This window comes from Budorcas taxicolor, chromosome 5, assembly GCF_023091745.1.
Source record: "Budorcas taxicolor isolate Tak-1 chromosome 5, Takin1.1, whole genome shotgun sequence".
Classification (NCBI taxonomy): domain Eukaryota; kingdom Metazoa; phylum Chordata; class Mammalia; order Artiodactyla; family Bovidae; genus Budorcas; species Budorcas taxicolor.
Genome location: NC_068914.1, coordinates 144,890,042 through 144,896,665, shown reverse-complemented (window position 1 = coordinate 144,896,665; position 6,624 = coordinate 144,890,042).

The following is a 6,624-nucleotide window of genomic DNA, read 5'->3' as shown; positions in this document are numbered from 1 at the left end:
CCACCAAACAGCATACTCTTTGTGAGAGCTGGTGGGGTGAAGGGGTGCAGTCTTCAAATCTTCATCTCTGGTCAGTAGACTACTTCCCCATCTTTTCTAAACGTGTCTCATTAAACTGAATGTCATATGCTGCAACTTCTTTATGAGTCTGTTCCAGGAACTCACATCCTGCCCCCTGCTCAGAAGACTTTACAGCTGCATTCTCAGACTTCATTGGTTTGGGAACAGTGCCTGTGACAGTTCCCACTCTCTCAGTAGGACTCCCGCCCGCCCTTCAGGGAATTCGACGCATTTTAGTGCTTTCCCCTCAGCAGCTATTCTGCGTTTAGTGTGTTTCGTTCACCTTCAGCCTTCCTGAGGAAAAAAGAAAACAGGAAAAAAGTCAACTTATTTCTCAGGAAGGACTGGTCAGCTGACCAAGTTGTCCAAGGGTCTAAAAGGGGATGGGGGGGGGGTGGATGGGGGAGTGGGGGGGGGTGGATAGTATTATCAGGAATACGTAGGTGGAAGGACAGCCGTTCCACTCGGTCTTTTCTTTTAAACCGACTAGTTCTAGTTTTTAATTTCTGTAACATCAGTGCCTGTTTCATAGAAGGTACTTAATAAGTATTTGCCAATATATGAAAAAGGTGAATGAACGCATAAGACTAAAACTTTACAGTATGGCTGAAAAATGACAGAGGAGCTGTAGCAGGAATCCGGGTGCTGAGGGAACTTCCTAAAATGCAAATCAGTGGGGCGGTGGGTGCATGGGTGTGTTTATCTGTCAGAAGTCATTGATCTGAACACCCAATTTGTAAACGAAATTAACTTAAAAAAAATAATAACAGACTAGGATACTGCAGGTTCTTAAAGAAGGGGACGATTTTGTAAAGATCCGAGGCCGTGTGGAAATGTGAAATATACATAGAAGAGAAAAGAGGGGAGAAGGGAGGGAGAAGGGCAGAGAAAAGAACAGAAAATAAGACCAGACCAGGCAGACGGACACTGAAGGAGGAACAAGGGGGATGCAGACGGACACTGCTGAGCGGCAGAAAAGGCGGTTTGGGATTAGTTGCCTGGAACAAAAACCTGCCCTCAAGGCAGAACCCTTGTGCGACCTTTTGCTTCTCCCTAGAGATGCTTCAGATTCCAGGAAATTGGAGCTCTCCCCGCCGACCCGGGCGGCGCCCCGCCGGGCCCCCTCAGCATCTGGCCGGGGGCGGGGCGCGGGCGCGGACGTGCGGGGAGACACGGCGCCCCCGGCGCAGCATCCTGTCCCGCCCCCGGCCCCGCGGCCCCGCGCCCCCGCCCAGACGGTCCCTGCGCACGTTTTTCCCGTGCGCGTCGGCTCTCAGTCTGTGTCGTGCCAATTTTGGCCAAGGCGGGAGAGATGCCAGTGGGAGGGGGCCGAGGGTGGGGTGGGAAGAAGAGTAGAGCGCAAGGGAGCGGGGAGGGGGCTTGGAAACCGCGTGGAGAGACGTGGGTGGAGAAGAGGGAGGGAGCGCTCAGGGGAAGGGAAACAGAGCTGGTACCCAGAAAAAAGGTGGTTTAGAACGAATCAGGACGGAGAAAGATGTGTCGAGATCGGCAGAGCAAGAGCCGTTAAGAATTAACGGCGGCATCAAAGAAGAGCGTAAATATGTGTAGGGAAATGGAGAAAAAACAGGTTGCAGGCCATGGCCGAAGAGGGGCCTGAGAGGAATCTGTGGAATCTGAGGAAGGGGGGAAAAAAATCTCTAAATCAAGGACTCTTCTTTACCTCCCTCACTTTCCCTTCAGGTGAGATGTAAATAAATTCCTCTGTTGGTATTTCCCTGGAGAAAAGCAAGCGAGCGCCACGTGTTTTTAAAATGAGGCGATTTATGCAAGTGAGAATCAGGACATTGTTTTTGTGCATTATAGTTTAGTTATGGGCTTGGTGGTGCCCTTTCACACCATGGCATGTAAACTTTTTAGAACTTCTGGTAAACATAATCAACATGTAATGCATACATCTTCAAAACAGCATCTGACATAACTGTGGAGAGTTATTAGAAAATTCAAGCATGTTCTACACTAAACCCACCTATTGTGCCACATTAAAATCTGAATTTTTGAAAAAGTTAATTAGAACAATCATTTATATTATAGAATTATACAGGATTTTTAAAAATTATACAGAGGTTGACTTTTGTTGTTGTTGTTGTTGTTTTTTGAGATTGGCTTTATTTTAAAAAACAGGTGCCCATGGTGTGTTTTTAAAAATAGGACTCAGCAGCAAAGAGTGATAGAAATCAGTAAGTGTTCGAATAAGCAGATCAGTGATCTAGGTTTAATAATATATTCTGTGTATAATTATTTATTGAGGAACTTGATTTCACTAATGTCCTTGTTCCTCTGCTAGTCTCCACGTCCTATTTCCTCACCCGTGATTTCATTAGGTAATTGGGTGCAGATGGTAACATTTTGGCTCCAGTTACCAGCCCTAACTTTTATGACTTCTACTTTCCAGCTAGAAAAAGAAATATTAGAAGACACAGAAATTCCTGGCAACAGTCTAACAGCGCATCACTGTACACTCCAGCCGTCCCTACAACTCACTTGCCCGCACCATCTTTGACACTGATATAAAATGCCGAACAACTGCTACTTTTTGGGGGGAGTCACAGAAAATGACCATGTAGTTAAGGAAGCTAGGGAGACTGAACTTGAAGATTAGGCATGAGCCCACTAAGTTAGCCACTAGATTAGCCACTTCTCTAAACCAGTTCTGAGTTTTCCTCTCAGTAACTGGAAGGCAGTTATATGTCAATTATACTTCAAAAACAAGCAAATTCTTTAAAAAGAGAGAGAGAAATCAGAGTTGCGATTGCCAGAGGGAAGGGTTGACAGGAGGAGGAACAGGATGAAGGTGTTCAAAGGAAACTCCCAGTCACAAGATAAGTAAGTAAATATAATTAACACTGCTGCATGTTGGAAAAAGACCCTGATCGAGGGCAAGAGGAGAAGGGGGCGACAGAGAATGAGATGGTTGGATGGTGTATTTAACTCAGTGGACGTGAGTTTGAGCAAACACCAGAGATAGTGAAGGACAGGGAAGCCTAGCAGGCTGCAGTTCATGGGGTTGCAGAGTTGGACACGACTTAGCAACTGAACAAGAAAATGTTTTAAATGAAAGTTGTTGAGAGTAAATCTTAAGGGTTCTCATCACTAAAGTATTTTTCAATTTTTAAAAATTTTGGGTCCATATGAGGTGATCAGTGTTCACAAAGCTTACTGTGATAATCATTTCATCATATACGTAAGTTACATCATTATGCTGTACACCTGAAACTCATGCAGTGCTGTATGTCAGTTACACCTCAGTCAAATGGAAAAAAATGGTAGCACTATGGTCAGAGCAACCGCCTAGGGATTTAGGTGTGTGACAATATCTGTACTGTGTGTCTGAAAGTGAAAGTTGCTCAGTCTTATCTGACTCTTTGCGACCCCATGGACTGTACAATCCATGGAATTCTCCAGGCCAGAATACTGGAGTGGGTAGCCTATCCCTTCTCCAGGGGATCGTCCCGGTCCTGGAATTGTACCAGGGTCTCCTGCATTGCAGGTGGATTCTTTACCAACTGAGTTACCAGGGAAGCTCGCACTGTATGTCTAGATAAGTGACAAGAACAGGTGGACGTGTGATCTGGGAGTGAACCTAGGGAACAGGTTTGGGAGGTCATGCTCAACCTTGGGAAGTGTCTTTCCCAGTCCCTGTTATGTAGTATGTGAGAAATTTGGAGAATAATTTCCTCTTGCCTGGTCTCCAGCCTTTGGCATCTCCATCTTGGGGGGCCCACTTTGCTGCATTCTCTTCTCAGAGGATTTTCACTCCCTTGGGGTGTCTGTGTCCCTTTCAGATGCATTCCCTCTCTCTTCACTGTCTTCTGCTGCACTGCCCCATCTGTTCTTTCCCCTGACTTGGGTGCATGCGAAGTCGCTTTAGTCGTGTCTGTGTCTGATTCTTTGCAACCCCAAGGACTGTAGCCCTCCAGGCTCCTCTGTCCATGGGATTGTCCAGGCAAGAATACTGGAGTGGGTTGTCATGCCCTCCTCAAGAGGATCTTCCCAACCGAGAGATGGAACCTGTGTCTCCTAAGTTGCCCTGCATTGGCAGGTGGGTTCTTTACCTCTAGCGCCACCTGGGAAGCCCCTCTCTGACTGGGGCCTAGTATATACCTATCTGTGGGTTTTCACAACTTTATGGCTCTATTCCATGTTATTCATCAGCTAGATGTGTAACTTGGAAGCTGGCAAACTTTACTTGGAGGATCAGATACTAATTATCTTGGACATTGTGGGTCATAGAGTCTTTGTCATAACTACTCAGCTCTACTCTTGTAGAATAAAAGCAGCTGTTTACAGTATGTAAATGAATGAGCGTGGCTGGGTACCAGTAAAACCTTACCTATGGGCATTCAAATTTGGATTTTATACAGTCTGTACAAGCCATGAAAGTTTTTCTTTTTTCCCAGCCACTTAAAAATGTATATATGATTCTTAGTTTGTGGGTGGTACAAAAGCAGGCATTAGATCTCCAAATCCATCATTCCCGAAGAATACTCCTCTTTTTTCTCCTTCTGGTGTTTCTTGTTGACAGAGACAACCCTGATAGGTAGCAGGAGCTTTTCTACCCTCAGGTGGGCTCCACCTAGGAGGAAGTCTGCCTAAAGCCACTTAGCCTCAGCCCTAGACTTACTACACCAGCTGGGCTTCCTGTTTATGATCAGCTGTTTTAAGAAGGGAGGAGGAATAGGCCCCATTTCCTAAGAAGAAAGGGGTAGGGGGTAAAAACAAGGAAACACTAGCTATATCCTACATACCTTTCTCTGAACCTATATTGGCCATACCTTTCTCTTAATCTACAGGAATATGCTGTAGTCAGACAGCTAGTTCTTCCCCCAACCCTGGGTCCTTGAGCAAATTATTTATAGATTTTTCGTGGCAAATCAGGATGATCAAGGGAGTTCCCTGGTAGTCCAGTGGTTAAGACTCCACATTTCCAGTGCAGGGGGCCTGGGTTCAATCTCTGATCAGGGAACTAGACTCCACATGCTGCAACTAAAGATGCTGCATGCCACAACCAAGACCCAGAGCAGCCAAATAAATAATTTTAAAAAAAATGATAATATGAAATTTAAACTGTTGTGAATGATGTCACATGATAAGAACTAGGCACTTAATAATGGACTGTAGCTCAGCAGGCTCCTCTGTCCAAGGAGATTCTCCAGGCAAGAATACCGGATTGGGTTCCCATTCCCTCCTCCAGGGGATCTTCCTGACCCAGGGATTGAACCCAGGTTTCCCGCATTGCAGACAGATTCTTTACCATCTGAGCCACCAGGGAAGCCCTCAGTTTATGAAGAACCACTAACTATTACTATAGAATAGTTCTGAGATTATTTGTTTGAGCTTTTATCCTGTGTAATTGGAAAATCTGTGGAAAGTCTTTAGGTTCTTTTAAAAAATGGGGTTTTAGACTTTAATCCATGACCTGCATGGATTCTTTAATTCATGACCTGCATGAGATTCTTTAATTCATGACCTGCATGAGCTTCTTTATCTCTGAGCATGTTATTCCACTATGAAATTAAATAGATATATGTTTCTTTTTTTAAAAATTTTACACTTACATGATAATATACAATGGCACTGTTCTAAGTACTTTACTCATATTAAATGATTTAATTTAATCCTCATAACAGATCTTATGAAGTAGACTCTATTATTGCCTTCATTTTGCAGGTGAGGAAACAGAAGCACAGTGAGGCCAAATGATCGTCCCCAAACCACGATAATGCAAGAGCTAGGATTCAAACCCAGGATGCCTGGCTCCAGGCTTCATGTTCTTGGCTACACTTGCTTGAAAATAATTTTGTCGTTGTTGTTTTTGGCTGTGCTGCGCAGCTTGTGGGATTTTGGTTTTCTCACCAAGGACCAAATCCAGGTCATAGTGGTAAAAGTGCCGAATCCTAACCACTAGAGTGCCAGGGAATTCTCCAAAATACTAATAAAATAGAAATAGGGAACTTTCCCACTGATCCAGTGGTTAGGACTTCACCTTCCAGCGCAGGGGGTACCGGTTTGATCCCTCCTCGAGGAGCTGTCTTCCCTTTTTTGGCCACATGTCTCTTGGCCAAAAAACCAAAACATAAACCAGAAACAATATTGTAACATACTTAACAAAGAGTTAAAAAAAATAGAAATAAAAGGTAAAAACACGTGCATAACCCTAATCCACTTGAATTTAAGCTCCATGAAAGCAGGAAATGAGTTCTCTTACCACCACAATTTCCCCAGTTTCTAAAATTGGGCCTGGCAACATAGTAGATCCAAATGAAGACATAGATGAATTAACCCAGATCTATATCCCATTGTGGGGTTTTAAGGCTATTTGTGTATCTTCTTCACCCTTGCTCTCAGTGCCTTGATCTTTTTGTGCTGATAGTATGGAGAAGGAGCTGGCCAGAGAGTATGAAGCTGAGGCTCAAAGCTCCTAAAAGTCCACTTGTCTGAGTATGAGATTTAAGGGATTATCTTGTTCCTCTTAATTTTGTAAAAACATGTATAAACTTGTTTATTCCCAAGTAGCTTAAAACAACCATTTACATGTAATTGGAA